This window comes from Pristiophorus japonicus, chromosome 15, assembly GCF_044704955.1.
Source record: "Pristiophorus japonicus isolate sPriJap1 chromosome 15, sPriJap1.hap1, whole genome shotgun sequence".
In the NCBI taxonomy this organism is placed as follows: domain Eukaryota; kingdom Metazoa; phylum Chordata; class Chondrichthyes; family Pristiophoridae; genus Pristiophorus; species Pristiophorus japonicus.
In genome coordinates this window covers 39,489,003-39,509,254 of record NC_091991.1, presented here as the reverse complement: position 1 = coordinate 39,509,254, position 20,252 = coordinate 39,489,003, and positions in this window count along the sequence as shown.

Genomic DNA, 20,252 nt, shown 5'->3' with positions numbered 1-20,252 from the left:
CACCACCAATTTGCAGAAGATAAATGAAAGATGCAAGCCTGAATCGAAACATTAAAGTAATTCACTGTCATTTTAAGAACATAAGAAATAGGAACAGGAGTAGGCCATACTGCCCCTCGAGTCTGTTCCACCATTCAACAAGATCATGGCTGATCTGATCATGGACTCAGCTCCACTTCCCCACCAGGCTTGCATCTTTCATTTATCTTCTGTAAATTGGTGATGAACTTTAGGTGAAAATTCAGGTGAAAAATTTAGGTGAAAAAGGTTTGGCAGAGGGAATACAATGTCAGAAAATGTGAGGTCATCCACCTTGGGAAAAAAAACAGTAAAAGGGAATATTATTTGAATGGGGAGAAATTACAACATGCTGTGGTGCAGAGGGACCTGGGGGTCCTTGTGCATGAAACTCTTTTGAGTTTACCTGCGAAAACATAAAACATTAAACGGTGCCACCCGACCTGGGTGACACTCCAGACATTGACAAGGCCCTTTTTTTTTTTTTTTTCCCCCTTTTTTTTGTGTTTTTCTTTTTTTGGTTTTTTTTTTGGGCACTAAAATCACAATTTTCCCCAGTGCCCCCTATAAAAGGGAAGGGGGACACTAAAAGCACTAGCAATTAAAACAAATTAAACTTAAAAAACGTAAAATCAAATTAAAATTTGGTTGCCGGGCGTGATGATGCACTCCAGTCCCTCCGGTGCCCACCTCTCGCGGAAGGCCGCGAGCGTACCGGTGGACACCGCGTGCTCCATCTCCAAGGACACCCTGGACCGGATGTAAGAGCGGAAGAGAGGCAGGCAGTCAGGTTGAACGACCCCCTCGACCGCCCGCTGCCTGGACCGGCTGATGGCACCCTTGGCCGTGCCCAGGAGCAGTCCTACGAGGAGGCCCTCGGACCTACCCGCTCCCCTCCGCACAGGGTGCCCAAAGATCAGGAGAGTGGGACTGAAGTGCAGCCAGAATTTCAGGAGCAGCCCCTTCAAATAGTGGAACAGGGGCTGCAACCTTGTGCACTCAATAAAAACATGGAACACGGACTCCTCCAGACCGCAGAAATTGCAGGCGGCCTGGGAGTCCGTGAACCGGCTTAAAAATTTGTTGCACGGTACTGCTCCGTGCACCACCCTCCAGGCCAAGTCCCCGATGAATAGTGGGAGGACCCCTGCGTAGAGTGCCCTCCATCGGGGACCCCCGCCTCCTCCGGACGGCAAGATGGTACGCCATGGCGTGTCCGGACGGCCGGCGAGGATGGCAAAGTTGAGGGTGTGCAGGAGCAGCCCGTACAGGAAACCCCTCCACGCGGAACTGAAAGGCACGGAGGGGATTTCCCCGAGGCGGCTCAAGTTGTGAGGCGCCGGCCCCCGAGGGAGGTTCCGGGGTTTGGCGCCGATGAGGAATTCCGTCCGGACGGGGGTCAGTTCGGACGGGATCTCCCCACGTGCTTGAGCCTCCTCGATGCACCTAACGGAGTCAGGGCCCAGAGCTGTTTTTAGCGACTCGATGGCATCGGCCGCGTGGCGGACGTTGGCAGAATTTATGCGCCGCGCCAGCGTGTCTGGCGCCATCCAGCCCGCTCCTCCGCCATCGAGCAGGTCCCTGACCCTGGTCACCTCACCAGCCACAGCCCTCTCTTCCGACCGCCACATAAAACCTCGGCCGTGGAGGTACGGATTCCCGAGCAGCGGTTCCTGCAGGACGGCCGCCACTCCAGCCGGCGGAGAGCTGCGCTTGGTGGAGACTTTGTTCCAGACCCTGATGAGTTCCCTGTAAAAGACAGGCAGCTCCCGGAGGGCGGTCCTGGCACCCCCCAAGTTCACAAACAGGAGCTGCGTGTCATAATTGAGGTCGCGCTGCTGGCGGAAGAAATACCTCGCCAGAGCGCACCACCTAGGAGGGGGCTCGACGTAAAGGTATCTCTGCAGGGTCTGAAGACGGAAAGTCGCGAGCTGGGCACTGACGCACACCAACGACTGACCGCCCTCCTCAAGCGGGAGACTCAAGACCGCGGCAGAGACCCAGTGCTTCCTGTTGTTCCAGAAGAAGTCCACCAGCTTCTTCTGTATCTTGGCGACAAACGCAGGGGGAGGGGTCAAAGTGACCAGCCGGTACCACAGCATTGCGGCCACCAGCTGGTTTATGACTAGCGCTCGACCCCTGTAGGACAGCACTCGGAGCAGTCCTGTCCAGCGCCCTAGGCGAGCGGCGACCTTGGCCTCCAGCTCCTGCCAGTTCGCCGGCCAGGCTCCCTCGTCGGGGCTAAGGTAGACTCCCAGATAGAGGAGATGGGTCGTGCTCCAGGCAAAAGGCCTGAGCTCCTCCGGCAGGGAGTCCACCCGCCACTGACCCACCAGGAGTCCGGAACATTTCTCCCAGTTGATCCTGGCGGAGGACACGGCCGAGTAAATCTCATGGCACTCACGCATCCTCCGCAGGTCAGCGGGATTCCTTGTGCATGAAACTCTTTTAGAGTCTACCTGCAAATCATAAACATTAAACTGTGCCACCCGACCTGGGTGACACACCAGACATTTACAAGGCCCTTTTTTCCTTTTTTTGGTTTTTTTTTTGTGTTTTTTTTTTTTGTTTTTTTTTTGGGCACTAAAATCACAATTTTTCCCCAGTGCCCCCTATAAAAGGGAAGGGGACACTAAAAGCACCGGCAATTAAAACAAATTAACTTTAAAACGTAAAATCAAATTAAAATTTGGTTGCCGGGCGTGATGATGCACTCCAGTCCCTCCGGTGCCCACCTCTCGCGGAAGGCCGCGAGCGTACCGGTGGACACCGCGTGCTCCATCTCCAAGGACACCCTGGACCGGATGTAAGAGCGGAAGAGAGGCAGGCAGTCAGGTTGAACGACCCCCTCGACCGCCCGCTGCCTGGACCGGCTGATGGCACCCTTGGCCGTGCCCAGGAGCAGTCCTACGAGGAGGCCTTCGGACCTACCCGCTCCCCTCCGCACAGGGTGCCCAAAGATCAGGAGAGTGGGACTGAAGTGCAGCCAGAATTTCAGGAGCAGCCCCTTCAAATAGTGGAACAGGGGCTGCAACCTTGTGCATTCAATAAAAACATGGAACACGGACTCCTCCAGACCGCAGAAATTGCAGGCGGCCTGGGAGTCCGTGAACCGGCTTAAAAATTTGTTGCACGGCACTGCTCCGTGCACCACCCTCCAGGCCAAGTCCCCGATGAATAGTGGGAGGACCCCTGCGTAGAGTGCCCTCCATCGGGGACCCCCGCCTCCTCCGGACGGCAAGATGGTACGCCATGGCGTGTCCGGACGGCCGGCGAGGATGACAAAGTTGAGGGTGTGCAGGAGCAGCCCGTACAGGAAACCCCTCCGCGCGGAACTGAAAGGCACGGAGGGGATTTCCCTGAGGCGGCTCAAGTTGTGAGGCGCCGGCCCCCGAGGGAGGTTCCGGGGTTTGGCGCCGATGAGGAATTCCGTCCGGACGGGGGTCAGTTCGGACGGGATCTCCCCACGTGCTTGAGCCTCCTCGATGCACCTAACGGAGTCAGGGCCCAGAGCTGTTTTTAGCGACTCGATGGCATCGGCCGCGTGGCGGACGTTGGCAGAGTTTAGGCGCCGCGCCAGCGTGTCTGGCGCCATCCAGCCCGCTCCTCCGCCATCGAGCAGGTCCCTGACCCTGGTCACCTCACCAGCCACAGCCCTCTCTTCCGACCGCCACATGAAGCCTCGGCCGTGGAGGTACGGATTCCCGAGCAGCGGCTCCTGCAGGACGGCCGCCACTCCAGCCGGCGGAGAGCTGCGCTTGGTGGAGACTTTGTTCCAGACCCTGATGAGTTCCCTGTAAAAGACAGGCAGCTCCCGGAGGGCGGTCCTGGCACCCCCCAAGTTCACAAACAGGAGCTGCGTGTCATAATTGAGGTCGAGCTGCTGGCGGAAGAAATACCTCGCCAGAGCGCACCACCTAGGAGGGGGCTCGACGTAAAGGTATCTCTGCAGGGTCTGAAGACGGAAAGTCGCGAGCTGGGCGCTGACGCACACCAACGACTGACCGCCCTCCTCAAGCGGGAGACTCAAGACCGCGGCAGAGACCCAGTGCTTCCTGTTGTTCCAGAAGAAGTCCACCAGCTTCTTCTGTATCTTGGCGACAAACGCAGGGGGAGGGGTCAAAGTGACCAGCCGGTACCACAGCATTGCGGCCACCAGCTGGTTTATGACTAGCGCTCGACCCCTGTAGGACAGCACTCGGAGCAGTCCTGTCCAGCGCCCTAGGCGAGCGGCGACCTTGGCCTCCAGCTCTTGCCAGTTCGCCGGCCAGGCTCCCTCGTCGGGGCTAAGGTAGACTCCCAGATAGAGGAGATGGGTCGTGCTCCAGGCAAAAGGCCTGAGCTCCTCCGGCAGGGAGTCCACCCGCCACTGACCCACCAGGAGTCCGGAACATTTCTCCCAGTTGATCCTGGCGGAGGACACGGCCGAGTAAATCTCCTGGCACTCACGCATCCTCCGCAGGTCAGCGGGATTCCTTGTGCATGAATCCCAAAAAGTTAGTTTGCAGGTGCAGCAGGTAATCAGGAAGACGAATGGAATGTTGGCCTTCATTGCGAGAGGGATGGAGTACAAAAGCAGGGAGGTCCTGCTGCAACAGTACAGGGTATTGGTAAGGCCGCACCTGGAGTACTGCGTGCAGTTTTGGTCACCTTACTTAAGGAAGGATATACTAGGTTTGGAGGGGGTACAAAGATGATTCACTAGGCTGATTCAGGAGATGAGGGGGTTACCTTATGATGATAGATTGAGTAGACTGGGTCTTTACTCGTTGGAGTTCAGAAGGATGAGGGGTGATCTTATAGAAACATTTAAAATAATGAAAGGGATAGACAAGATAGAGGCAGAGGTTGTTTCCACTGGTCGGGGAGACTAGAACTAGGGGGCACAGCCTCAAAATACGGGGGAGCCAATTTAAAACCGAGTTGAGAAGGAATTTCTTCTCCCAGAGGGTGGTGAATCTGTGGAATTATCTGCCCAAGGAAGCAGTTGAGGCTAGCTCATTGAATGTATTCAAGTCACAGATAGATAGAAGTTTAACCAATAAGGGAATTAAGGGTTATGGGGAGCGGATGGGTAAGTGGAGCTGAGTCCACGGCCAGATCAGCCATGATCTTGTTGAATGGCGGAGCAGGCTCGAGGGGCTAGATGGCCTACTCCTGTTCCTAATTCATATGTTCTTATGTTTACGTTCACTCCCCATAACTTAGTATCCCCTTATTATTTAAGAAACTGTCTATTTCTATCTTAAATTTATTCAATGTCCCAGCTTCCACAGCTCTCTGAGGCAGCAAATTCCACAGATTGACAACCCTCAGAGAATAAATTTCTCCTCATCTCTGTTTTAAATGGGCAGCCCCTTATTCTAAGATCATGCCCTCTAGTTCTAGTCTCCCCCATCAGTGGAAATATTCTCTCTGCATCCACCTTGTCAAGCCCCCTCATAATCTTATACGTTTCGATAAGATCACCTCTCATTCTTCTGAATTCCAATGAGTAGAGGCTCAACCTACTCAACCTTTCCTCATAAGTCAACCCCCTCATCCCCGGAATCAACCTAGTGAACCTTCTCTGAACTGCCTCCAAAGCAAGTATATCCTTTCGTAAATATGGAAACCAAAACTGCATGACTTCCCTGCTTTTATACTCCATCCCCTTTGCAATAAAGGCCAAGATACCATTGGCCTTCCTGATCACTCGCTGTACCTGCATACTATCATTTTGTGTTTCATGCACAAGTACCTCCAGGTCCCACTGAACTACAGCACTTTGCAATCTTTCTCCATTTAAATAATAACTTGCTCATTGATTTTTTTCTGCCAAAGTGCATGACCTCACACTTTCCAACATTATACTCCATCTGCCAAATTTTTGCCTACTCACTGAGCCCGTCTATGTCCTTTTGCAGATTTGTTGTGTCTTCCTCACACATTGCTTTTCCTCCCATCTTTGTATCGTCAGCAAACTTGACTACGTTACACCCAGTCCCTTCTTCCAAGTCGTTAATATAGATTGTAAATAGTTGGGGTCCCAGCACTGATCCCTGCAGCACCCCACTAGTTACTGGTTGCCGACCAGAGAATGAACCATTTATCCTGACTCTCTGTTCTCTGTTAGTTAGCCACTCCTCTATCCATGCTAATATATTACCCCCAACCCCGTGAACTTTTATCTTTTGCAGTAACCTTTTATGTGGCACCTTGTCAAATGTCTTCTGGAAGTCCAAATACACCACATCCACTGGTTTCCCTTTATCCACCCTGTTCGTTACATCCTCAAAGTACTCCAGTAAATTTGTCAAATTAGGACCTGTTTGTCAATACTCACTGGATCTTAAACATTTGTGACCTTACAATGAAGCCTAAAATATAGCGTTGCTATTTTTAAACCTTCAGTACTTCACAGATAGTTTACAAGCTGCCTAGAACAACATTCTTTTAAATTTAGAGAGCGGCTTCAAACTTCCTGTCCAATAGTTCCATCAGATTTTCAAGAAAACATAGTGGAATATTGCAACTTCAATAAAAAAAAAGCTGCTAACTGGATGCGTTACTTTTCTCTGAGTTCAATAAACAGTTTAAAGGGGTCCTTGGATTTTAGCATATCCCCTGCAGAAAACTAGATCGGGTTTCCCACAAAAATCTACAATATCCAGGATGAAATAAGCAGCATGGCAATAATGGATACATTGGCTGAGTAAAGCTCGTGTTGCCATAGTATTGATTCATCATCATAGGCAGTCCCTTGAAATCGAGGAAGACTTGCTTCCACTCTAAAAGTGAGTTCTTAGGTGACTGAACAGTCCAATGTGGGAATTACAGTGTCTGTCACAGGTGGAACGTTGAAGGAAAGGGTGGGGAGTCTGGTTTGCCGCACGCTCCTTCCGCTGCCTGCACTTGCTTTCTGCATGATCTCAGTGATGAGACTCGAGGTGCTCAGCGCCCTCCTGAATGCTCTTCCTCCACTTAGGGCAGTCTTTGGCCAGGGACTCCCAGGTGTCGGTGGGGATGTTGCATTTTATCAAGGAGGCTTTGAGGGTGTCCTTGAAATGTTTCCTCTGCCCACCTGGGGCTCGCTTGCCGAGTAGAGCGCTTGCTTTGGGAGTCTTGTGTCAGGCATGCAAATAATGTGGCCCGCCCAACAGAGCTGGTCGAGTGTGGTTAGTGCTTCGATGCTGGGGATGTTGGCCTGATCGAGGACGCAAACGTTGGTGGGTCTGTCCTCCCAGGGGATTTGCAGGATCTTGCAGAGACATCGTTGGTGGTATTTCTCCAGTGATTTGAGGTGTCTACTGTATATGGTCCACGTCTCTGAGCCATACAGGAGGGCTGGTATCACTGCAGCCCTGTACCATAAGCCTGGTGTCAGATTTGAGGGCCTAATCTTCGAACACACTCTTCCTCAGGCGGCCGAAGGCTGCGCTGGCGCACTGGAGGTGGTGTTGAACCTCATCGTCGATGTCTGCCCTTGCTGATAATAGGCTCCCGAGGTATGGAAAATGGTCCATTTTGTTTAGGGCTGTGCCATGAATCTTGATGACTTGGGGGGAGGGGGGCAGTGCTGTATGGCGGGGTCAGGTTGGTGGAGGATGTTTAGTGTAAGGCCTATGCTTTCGTATGCCTCGGTGAAGATGTTGACTATGACTTAGAGTTCAGTCTCGGAATGTGCGCAGACGCAAGCATCGTCCGCGTACTGTAGCTCAACGACAGAGGGTGGGACGGTCTTGGATCTGGCCTGGAGGCGACGAAGGTTGAACAGGTTCCCACTGGTTCTGTAGTTTAGTTCCACTCCAGCGGGGAGCTTGTTGAGTGTGAGTTGGAGCATTGCAACGAGGAAGATCGAGAAGAGAGTTGGCGTGATGATGCAGCCCTGCTTGACCCCAGTACGGACATGGATTGGGTCTGTGGTGGATCCGTTGGTCAGGATCATGGCTTGCATGTCGTCATGGAGCAGGCAAAGTTTGCCGTCATACTTTTGGGGGCTGCTGAAACGGAGGAGGACACTCCATAGTCACTTGCGGTTAACAATGTCAAAGGCCTTTGTAAGGTCAAAGAAGGCCATGTACAAGGGTTAATGCTGTTCCCTGCATTTCTCCTGTAGTTGTCGTACCGTAAAGATCATGTCTGTTGTACCCAGTAGTGGACGGAATCTGCACTGTGACTCGGGAGGAGCTCCTCAGCCACAGGGAGAAGACAGTTGAGTCGTCATCTAGCGAGGACCTTCCCAGTGCCTGATAACAGGGAGATTTCTCTGTAGTTGCCGCAGTTGGACTTGTCCTATTTTTAAAAGATGGTCATGATTACTGCATCTTATACTAAAATATAGCGTCGCTATTTTCAAATCTTGGGTACTTCACAGATAGTTTACAAGCTGCCTCGAACAGCGTTCTTTTAAATTTAGAGAGCGGCTTCAAACTTCCTGTCCAATAATTCCATCAGATTTTCAAGATTCAAAACGTAGTGGAATATTGCAACTTCAATAAAAAAGCTGCTAACTGGATGCGTTACTTGGCGTTCGGAGTTCAATAAACAGTTTAAAGGGGTCCTTGGATTTTAGCATATCCCCTGCAGAAACTTAGATCGGGTTTCCCGCGAAAATCTAGAATATTCAGGATGAAATAAGCAGCATTGCAATAATGGATACATTGGCTGAGTAAAGCTCGAGTTGGCGTAGTAGTTGAGTAATCACTTCATAACAACTTGTATTTATATAGCGCCTTTAATGTAGTGAAACGCTTCAAGGCGTTTCACAGGAGTATTATGAGATAAACATTTGACACCAAGCCCAGTAGAAATTAGGCAGGTGACCGGAATCATTATGTTGGGACATGCAGTCAGAACACAGCCATCGTTATTGCCAGTCTGGTTACTATCATTATCCTGCTTACTACGCTCGCGAAATGATTACATTTATTCATCAGAAGCTTTTAGTCAATCCGAGTTTTGCTCGGAATCACTGGACGTGTTCCTTCGAAAAACACTCGAAACCATCTCTGCAAATCCCGTTCATGTTCAAAAACGTACAACACTTCGCAATTTATTTTTTATATATGCCGGTGGATATTTCTTCAGACGGATCTCTAAATTCTTCAGTTCTGTAAAGGCCTCACAGTGAACAGCGACAATATTGGCGACAATATAAATATTCAATTTTTAAAGGACCCGTATAATGGCAATTGGAATCGGCCTTTAAGCATCAATAATTTAATACATAGCTAATCTACTGTTCCAAGGGATTACGTGTTACTTGATCTTGAGTTTTTAAAATTCGAGCTGCTTCCAGTGAGTGGAAAATAATCAAATTCCGACCAGGAATGAGCGTGCTGCCATGTATACCTAACTGCATGGCTTGTGTGTGTAATCTTCCAGTTAGATTTGCCTACCACTGTTTTACAATTATTGATTGTAAACTTTTAATGAACCCTTCCTATGTCTAGTAATTCAAGACAATTTTATAAACAGGAATGAACATCTTTAAACGCCACGCATTTGCTGCAAATGTTTGCACACACTTCTTATCGAAATGACGATGCTAACTCAACGTTAGAATAAATAAGAACATAAATTGAACCGTGGGATTCAAAATGCACAGAATGTTCAGGATGAGCCGCGAATTTCACATCCTCTTATGTTAAAGTCATTAACCACAGGAAATGCACAATGAATTTCTTGCCCCGATCCTCTGAAACTTTAAGAGTTTAATGTTATACTTGCAGTTATTATACCTAGACTGCTGTACTGAAATTACACGTGGAACTACAAAACAGTAAGTTGTAAAAAAAAATCTAGAATCAAATGTCTTACAAACTGTGGTAAAGAAAGGAATTGGTATCAAATCCATCCGAGCTAAAAAAAATAATTGCAAAGTATCATCTTCCAGGAGCCAAAATCGCTTAATTTGCAATCGATATTTTAGATTAATTGCTATTGGTCACCTTTCTTATATATTTTCATCGGGTTAGTTGTAAATGTATAGAGATATTTATTTTTAACTGGAATGTCACCGTGTTGTGAACAAGCATTCGGGCCAGGGCGGCCTGCAGTGAGAACACTTCCACATTTCAAACAGAACATGGTTTCAAGGAAAGGAACAATTTGTCACTTCTACCCAATCTTAGAACAGCTCTAAAACCAGAGAGTGAGTTTTGACAAGCCATGAAATAGGGCACACGCGGAAAGCTCCGAGAATGGGGGAATGTGCGAGGCGATTGATACTGAGGGGCGGGGAGCTTTTACTTACGAGGTCGTCCCATAAGTCATAAACTTTCCTGTCGTCAATCAAAATGGAACATTCGAAACAAACTCGCACATATTCAAATTCAGAGCACATAAAATGAGTACATTATGTGGTTGCAGGATACGCAAAGCCATAGTCAGTAATAAAGAGTCGATTTTATGCTCTTCAAGCTCAGCACGTTGTACATGTTACAGCATGACAGGAAATAAATACGTGGACGAATTGTGTGTTTATTTAAAGTTAACCTGGATTCAAATTCTAATAATGATGTAATAATTCATAGAAATAAATGTTTCATAGAAGTAATTATTTCATAGAAAGAACCCCGCTCAACATTAAACGCTACCAAAAACCGCCAATTCTTCTGCCTGTTTAATCTTTAGTGGGGAACATGTGCTTCTATCAGTAACTTGGCGGATTTTGTCAGATTAAATAGCAGGAGAAAGTACTTGTCAGGAACTTCTTTCGATAAAGGATTAAAAGCGTTAAACCGTATTAAGGATTTGGGCCTGACAAGAACAAACGAGGTTTATGCCAACACTGGGACCAATTAAGGACATTTAAATCCCCCTGTCTGGCCCACCCGGCACACGCACTCATCCCACACTCAGATCATTGGCACATCTTCAGTTCTGGTATTCGCCCTCCCAGTTACTAGGCTTTCCTAACGCTCGTCATTTGTAAAATGTGCATTTTGGCGAAAGAATATATCGTATTAGGCAGATATTAATGTATTCATTTCCAGGAAAAGTTTGCAATAAACGACGAACAAAACATGCAGTCAACAGACCTGCACTTTGCAGATAATGCTGTGCGATGGATGGACAATATTAACATTGAAAAAACTATCAGGGAGGGGAAAGCTCGATCACCGATAACGGTTTACGTTCGCTTTGAAACGACTGTGTCTATTTTATAACAAAGCGACTAACTGAAGTGGACTCAGGAAGGAGCTAAACGGCGACATTAAAAAGAATAAAAAGACAACTGCACAACTAGGTCACAAAAAAATCAGACCAGCCACTTTTCAAATAACTCGTCCATCAGGTGGCGGTTTCAGGGTGTGGGTGAACGGAGCATGTTCTTTTTACATACATTAAAGCCCAACTCCCGTGTATCGATTGAACTGAACCCAGTCTTGGAAAAGTACCCAGTTGAATTCTCATCATTGTCGGAGTTTCAGACTTCACACCGTTTTCTTTAAAATTTACTCAATGCTGATTTCTAGTATGAGCTTGGCTAATCTAAAACCGGCAACCACTTGGATCAATTAAGGAGGATTAAAGTCGATTAATTTATCTGTCCCGACAACTAGTCTTTCAAAACTGGTTGCCCCTGTCCCAACTCGCATCAAGTCCTGTTCAGCCATCCCTGTGCTTGCTGACCAACATTGAATGCTCCTGGTTAAGTCTCATTTTTAAAATTCTCATCCTTGTATTCAAATCCCTCCATGGCCTGCGCCCTCCCTATCTCTGTAATCTTATCCAGCCCTACAACCAATGTTCCCGTTAGCTAGCTGCCTGAAGCTCCCACGCAGGTCGCTTACTGGTTTCTCAATAGAAAAACCACTCATGCGCGGAAGTTTGAATGGGCCACAATTAAAAATTAGGCGGAACATTGCCTACAACCTTCCGAGATGTCTGCGCTCCTCCAATCCTGGCCTCTTGAGCATCCCCGATTTTAATCACTCCACCATTGGTGGCCAGCTGCCAAGGCAAGCTGAAATTCCCTCCATAAACCTCTCCGCTTCTCTTTCCACCTTTAAGATACTCTCTAAAACCTACCTGGTCTGCCCATATATCTCCTTATATGGCTCGATGTTAAATTTAATTTGATCAGGCTCCTGTGAAGTGCTCAACTGCGTTAAAGGCTCCATACAAATATGAGTTGTTGTTCAAACTAACCCTCACCATACTGAGGAATATAATCTGAAAGGTATAGCAATTGGTCTACTGATGATGAATACCGTCATTTTATATCATAAGACCAAAATTCCCTGGATTCTGGAGAGGTCCCAGCGGATTGGAAAACCACAAATCTAACGCCCCTATTTAAGAAAGGAGGGAGACAGAAAGCAAGAAATTATAGATCAGTTAGCCCAACATCTGTCATTGGGAAAATGCTGGAGTCTATTATTAAGGAAGTAGTAGCAGAACATTTAGAAAATCATAATACAGTCAAGCAGAGTCAGCATTGTTTTATGAAAGGGAAATAATGTTTGACAAATTTTCTGCAGTTCTTTGAGGATGTAACGAGCAGGGCGGATAAAGGGGAACCAGTAGATGTGGTGTATTTGGATTTCCAGAAGGCATTCGATAAGGTGCCACATAAAATGTTACTGCACAAGATAAGGACTCATGGGGTTGGGGGTAATATATTAGCATGGATATAGGATTGGCTGAGTAATGGAAAACAGAGTCGGGATAAATGGGTCATTTTCAGGTTGGCAAACTGTAACTAGTGGGGTGCCACAGGGATCAGTGCTGGGGCCTCAACTATTTACAATCTATATTAATGACTTGGATGAAGGGACCAAGTGTAATGTAGCCAAATCTGCTGATGATACAAAGATAGGTGGGAAAGAAAATTGTGAGGAGGATGCAAATAATCTACAAAGGGATATGGATAGGCTAAGTGAGTGGGCAAAACATTAGCAGATGGAGAATAATATGGGAAAATGTGAGGTTATCCACTTTGGCAGGAAAAATAAAAAAGCAAATTATTATTTAAATGGAGAGAGATTACAAAATGCTGTGATATAGAGGGATCTGGGGGTCCTTGTACATGAAACACAAAAAGTTAGTATGTAGTTACAGCAAGTAATCAGGAAGGCAAATGGAATGTTGGCCTTTATTGCAAGGGGGGTGGAGTATAAAAATAGGGAAGTCCTGCTACAACTCTACAGGGTGTTGGTGAGACCAAACACCTTAAGTATTGCATACAGTTTTGGTCTCCTTATCTAAAGGAGGGATATACTTGCATTGGAGGCAGTTCAGAGAAGGTTCACTAGGTTGATTCCTGAGATGAAGGGGTTGTCTTGTGAAGAAAGATCGAGCAGGATGGGCCTATACTCATTGGAGTTTAGAAGAATGAAAGGTGATTTTATTGAAACGTAGAAGATTCTGGAGGCTTGACAGGGTAGATGCAGAGAGGATGCTTCCCCTCATGAGGGAATCCAGAACTAAGGGGCATAGTTTCAGAATAAGGGGTCGCCCATTTAAAACAGAGACGAGGAGGAATTTCTTCTCTCAGAGGGTCGTGAATCTGTAGAATTCTCTACCCCAGAGAACTGTGGTGGCTGGGTCATTGAATATATTTAAGGTGGAGAGAGACAGATTTTTGAACATTAAGGAAGCCAAGGGTTATGGGGAGCGGGCAGGGAAGTGGAGTTGAAGCCGATCTTATTGAATGGCAGAGCAGGCTCAAGGGGCCAAATGGCCTACTCCTGCTCCTATTTCCTTCTTTCTTATGTAATACATTTGTCCCAAAACAAGTCTAACTTTAAACAAATTAATTACATGAGAAATGTTTAAAGTTCAAACCAGCAGTGCACATTTTCTATTTTCTATATAATACTATATAATACTATCCTGTTATCTCACTGGCCCACATTACAGCTGTTAGACAAACATAAATGTGTTGCTCCTTTCAGTTTGCCAAACCAGGGCTTGTCGGGGCACTGGACACCCTCGCTGCTAGTCAACATAATGTACACTCAATAGACTCACTTTCCTATTAGTGCATGCAACTCATTTATCTCGAGGGACAGGAACTCGACAGGTAAAGGACCATTACTGAAAGTCAGTAATCCATAAAATTAATCTCATGTTTCCCCTCAGATATACCCAGCAAAGACCCCAAACATCGCAGAAATGGTTTCTGAGATCGATTAATGGATTAATGGCACTGTTCTAAAGAGGAGTTGTACAGAAGCTTGTCCTTCTGGTTGATGCATTGTGCCCACAGCTTCACAAGCACCTCCCTAAAGCTGGAATTTTCTGCGCTCCACAGATACAAGCTCAAACTAAAAATTGGAATAGCCCGAGATGTGGCTGTATGTACTTGCCTGTACAATTACTTGACCTTTTCAATAGCATAATCTGCAAAACACAAGGGAGTTTGTTTTCTCTCTTGCACCACAACCTTACCTATGGGATTATTAAAGTCACTGCCTCCCTCAAGCATTTCTATTCATCAAAGGACAGCTTAATTATGAAGTTCTGAATGTTAAGGGATATTTCTGAAATACTGTAGGATGGAAAAGTGATCTGTTACTGGTGACACATTAGCAGTTTTCTGCACTTTTTTCTGGAACTGGCCCACTGTATTAGAAATTTCTATGTTTGGTATTAAAATTCAGTGCACTTAATAGGGGGAAGTGTACTTGGATCAAATATGAAACTGTGGGTTCAGCGAAAAGATTGGTAAAAAAAGATAATGGCCCGGAATTTGCAATCAAAGCAAAGGTGTTCGCTGTTGGCCCCAAAGTATGCTTCGCACAAGATTCTAGTGATCCCCGTGTTGAGAACTTCAGGTTTTCCGACCTTCAATTCAAATCAATGGAAGTTAGTGGAAATTCCCTTGTGTGAACTGCTGTGATGTCAACAGGCTGTCTCAGCAGCCAATTCTCACAGACAGCAAACAAGGAAGCAAGTAAGTTTTTAAAATTCTAACTTTTCTAAAATGTTAGAAAAAGCAAACCAAAGACTGGGGCTCTCACAAATAAAGGTGGACAAACTTAAAAAAAATTAAAACTATTTTTTAAAAGTTTAACAATTAAATTTATTAAATTAAAAGGGACAAATTAAAAGTTAGTTTTCCAGGCCCTTAACATTTGTTTAGCAGTAATAACACTCAAAATCCCAGTTACACCTAATCCCTTTGAGTCTAACTTTTAGTGAAGAATTTAATGACATACTTACTGTGGAATAGTTGAAGTTTTCATCAGTTTCAATGATTTGGCTGATTATACAGATTTCCGGCTCTGTGGAGGGTGGGCCTAGTTTGGAGGGGTCGATAACTGACCGCAACATCGGGATTTCCTCATGCACCTGCACATGTCCAAATCCCGAAGTTGCGGTCAGTTTCAAAGGCAGAATGATGATGAATGCTGCCAGATCACCGTCATCCTGACCGCAAATTCTGGACCATTGAATTGCGTCCGAGAACTCATGCTCGCATCTCAAAATGCCTCACAGAAAACCACTTTTGAAATGTAGTTACTGTTATGTAGAGAAACTAGGAGCTGGTGTACCAACATGGTGCCACAAACAGCAATAAGATATATAACTAGTTAACTGGTTATAGGAGGTTGGTTGAAGGATCATCATCATCATCATAGGCAGTCCCTCAGAATTGAGGAAGACTTGCTTCCACTCCCAAAGTGATTTCTTTGATGGCTGAACAATCCGGTACGAGAGCCACAGACCCTGTCACAGGTGGGACAGACATTCGTCGAGGGAAGAGGTCGGTGGGGCTGGTTTGCCGCGCGCTCCTTCCACGCTCCACCTGCGCTTGGCCTCTTTGCGTCGAGACTCGAAGAGCTCAAAGCCCTCCCGGATGCACTTTTTCCACCTCGGGCAGTCTTCGGCCAGGGTTTCCCAGGTGTCAGTGGTGATGTTGCACTTTACTAGGGAGGCTTTGAGGGTATCCTTATAATGTTTCCGCTGTCCTCCTTTTGGCTCGTTTACCACGCAGGAGCTCCGCATAAAGCATTTGCTTCGGGAGTCTTGTATCTGGCATACGAACTATGTGGCCTGCCCAGCGAAGCTGATCGAGTGTGGTCAATGCTTCAATACTGGGGATGTTATAGCCTGGTCGAGGACACTGATGTTGGTGCGTCTGTCCTCCCAGGGGATTTGCAGGATCTTGCGGAGACATCGTTGGTGATATGTCACCAGTGACTTGAGGTGCCTTCTATATATCATCCATGCCTCGGATCCATACAGGAGGGTGGGTATTACTACAGCCCTGTAGACCATGAGCTTGGTGGTAGATTTGAGGGCCTGGTCTTCAAACACTCTTTTCCTCAGACAGCCGAAGGCTGCACTGGCGCACTGGAGGCGATGTTGAATCTCCACATCAATGTCTGCCTTTGTCGATAAGAGGCTCCCGAGATATGGGAAATGGTCCACGTTGTCGAGGGCTGCGCCGTGAATCTTGATGATTGGAGGGCAGTGCTGTGTGGCGGTGACAGGCTGATGGAGGACCTTTGCCTTACGGATGTTAAGCGTAAGGCCCATGCTTTCATATGCCTCAGTGAATACATTGACTATATCCTGAAGTTCAGCCTCAATGTGCGCAGACGCAGGCGTCGTCCACATACTGCAGCTCAACGACAGAGGTTGGGGTGATCTTGGACCTAACCTGGAGGTGGCGTAGGTTAAACAGCTTCCCACTGATTCTGTAGTTTAGTTCCACTCCAGCGGGGAGTTGGTTGATTGTGAGGTGGAGCATGGCAGCGAGGAAGATTGAGAAGAGGGTTGGAGCGATGACGCAGCCCTGTTTGACCCTGGTCCGGACGTGAATTGGGTCTGGAATGGATCCGTTGGTAAGAATCACAGCCTGCATGTCATTGTGAAGCAGGCGAAGGATGTTGACAAACTTTTGGGGGCACCCGAAACGGAGGAGGACGTTCCATAGACCCTCACGGTTGACAGCGTCAAAGGCCTTTGTAAGATCGAAAAAGGCCATGTATAAGGGCTGGCGCTGCTCCCTGCATTTTTCCTGCAGCTGTCAATCTACAAAGATCATGTCTGTTGTGCCCTGTAGGGGACGAAATCCGCACTGTGATTCCGGGAGGAGCTCCTCGGCCACAGGGAGAAGTCGATTGAGGAGAACTCCAGCGACAACTTGCCCAGTGGCTGATGGCAGGGAGATTCCACTATAGTTGCCGCAGTCGGACTTGTCCCTTTTAAAAAAAATAGTCACGATCACTGCATCTCCGACATCCCTCGGCATGCTCTCCTCCCTCCAGATGAGAGAGATGAGGTCATGTATCTGCACCAACAGCGCCTCTCCGCCTCAGCAGGGATTCCATCCGCACCGTAGCTTTGCTATTCTTCAGCTGTTTTATGGCTTTGCCTACCTTATGCAATGTTGGAGTTTCACTGAGTTGGTGGCGGGTCGCATGCTGCGGGATGGAGTCGAGAACACTCGAGTCAAAGGCAGAGTCTCGATCAAGGAGATCTTCAAAGTGCTCCTTCCATCGGGCCCTGACAGCCTCAGTGTCCTTGATGAGTGTTTCACCGTTCTTGGCCAGGAGTGGGGTGGGACCTTTGGAGTTTGGACCCGTAGGGGCCTTGACTGCAGTGAAGAATCCTCGCATATTGTGTCTGTCGGCCAGTTGTTGCATCTCCTGTGCTTTCTCCATCCACCACCTGTTCTTTAGGTCTCGGGTTTTTTGTTGGATCTGAACCTTGAGCCGTCTGTAATGTTGTTTCGCAGCTCCCGAATTGGGTTGTTGCTCAAGGCTCAGAAATGCTTTGCGCTTGTGATCTATTAGTTCTTTGATCTCCTGATCATTTTTATCAAACCAGTCCTAATGTTTTCTGGTTGAGTGACCAAGTGTCTCTTCACAGGCACTGGTTATAGAGGCCTGGAGGGCAGACCAAGCGCCGTGGGCATTCAGCATCTCAGGGTCATCAAGGCACGCCAGATTGGCTGTGAGACGCTGGCTGTATAGGGCTCTCTTAGCTAGGTCTCTAAGTGTCTGGCATTAACTTTTTTGCGGAACTGCTTCTGCTGTCCCCTCTGCTTTGGGGCAATGTTAATGTTGATGATGGATCGGATTAGGCGGTGGTCCGTCCAGCAGTCGTCAGCTCCTGTCATGGCGCGGGTGATGCGCACATCCTTGCGATCCCTGACTCGGACGATGACATAGTCAAGCAGGTGCCAGTGTTTAGAGCGAGGGTGTTGCCACAATGCCTTGTATTTGTCCCTCTGGTGGAACAGGATGTTGGTGATGAGGAGTTCATGTTCTAGACATTTTGTCAGGAGTAGGGTACCACTGGAGTTGACTTTCCCTATCCCCTCTCTGCAAATCACGCCTCCCCAGAGGGCTGTGTCTTTGCCGACCCTTGCATTAAAATCACCCAGGAGGATCAATTTGTCACCTATGGGAACGCGGGACAAGGACGTCGCGAGGTTGGAATAAAAACCCTCTTTAGCCTCATCCGTTGTGACGAGCATAGGGACATATGCACTGATGACTGTGGTGCATTGGTTCCGGGATAGGGTAATACGAAGAGTCATGAAGCGTTCGTTAACCTGGGGAGTCTTTGAGGCGGTTGACCAGCTCATTCTTGACGGCAAAGCCGACTCCATGAAGGCAGCATTCTGCCTCTGGTTTCCCTTTCCAGAAGAAGGTATAACCTCCACCATGTTCCTTCAACTGGCCTTTCCCTGCCTGCTGGGTCTCGCTTAGGGCAGAGATGTCAATGTCAAAATGTCCGAGTTCCCGGGCAACTATCGCGATGCGGCGTTCCGGCCTGTTGCTGTTGGGATTGTCCATGAGGGTCCTGACATTCCAGGTCCCGAACTTCATATTAGCGAAGTGGAAGATGCCTATGCGTGGGTTCTTTTAACGTGGGGTGGCCGCTGCACACCGGCAACCTCATGGGCTTAGCTGAGCAAGGTCTTGGTCCAGTGGCAAGGGGGTCCAAGACAACTGAAGACCAGGCACAGCTCTATAAGCCTAATTGCCTGCGGTGAAGTGTTGGCTGCACGCTCGGCGCCGAGTAGCGCCATTGATGATGGATGGCCCGAGGCTTGGTTGGGGGGCAGGCATTAGAAGGGTGACTTGCAAAGTTATTTTAAAAGTTAAAAGTTGATAAAGATTCCCAATTTGTTTAAAAAGTTTCTAAGAGTTGTTAAAAAGTCTAAAATGTAAATCAATAATAGATTATAAAGTTTCCCCAATTTAAAAGTTTCTAAAAGTTGTTAAAAAGTCAACTTTGAAGGATAAATGTTGGGCAGGACACCGGGAAAACTTCCCTGCTCTTCGAACAATGCTACAGTGTCTTTCATGGTGAATTAAAATGGCGAGCAAACTGAATCTCAGGGTCACACTTGCGGACTTAACGGAAGTGTTTAGCAAAGTGATCACCCAATTTGCGATTGGTTTCCTCAATGTAGAGGAGACTGCATCGTGATTAGCAAATACAGTACACTACATTGAAAGAAGTATAAGTAAATTGCTGTTTCACCTGGAAGGAGCGCTTGGGGCCCTGGACGGTGGGTAAGGAGCTGGTGAAAGGACAGTTGTTGCATCTCCTAAACTTGCATGGGAAGGTGCCAAGAGACGGAGAGCAAATCTGCAAGCGTGACCCTAAGCTTCTGGTTGCTTGCCTTTTTTACGTCTCCATCCCACTCCCACTCTGATCTCTCTGTCCTCAGCCTCCTACACTGTTCCAATAAATCTCAACTGAAGTTCATCTGTTAATTAGGCACTTTACAACCTTCCGGACTCGACATCGAAATTAACAATTTCAGATAACCACAGCGCCCATTTTTTCAGACAGCGGGTGCTGGTAATGATTTCTGCTGTTGCCTTTGCTTCCTGGCTCCCGTGTTAGCAGTTCTCACTCCTCCGGTATTTTCCCCTTTCCTTCCAATCTGCCGTCATCAGCCTGTTCCTCAAAAGAACAAAACTTAACCCCCCCCCCCCCCCGCCTTGCAAACTACCGCCCCATCTACAATCTCCCTTTCCTCTCCAAAATTCTTGAACATGTTGTCGCTTCCCAAATCCCATCTTTTCCAGAACTCTTTGTTTGAATTCCTCCAATAAGGCTTCTGCCCCGCCACATTACTGAAACTGCTCTTACCAAGGTCACAAATGACATCCTACTTGACTACGACAAAGGTAATCTAACCTTTCTTGTCCTTCTGGACCTGTCTGCTGCCTTTTACACAGTTGACCACAAAATTCTGTTCCAACACCTCTCCACCGTCGTCCAGCTGGATGGGACTGCACTCGCCTGGTTTCATTCCTATCTTTCCA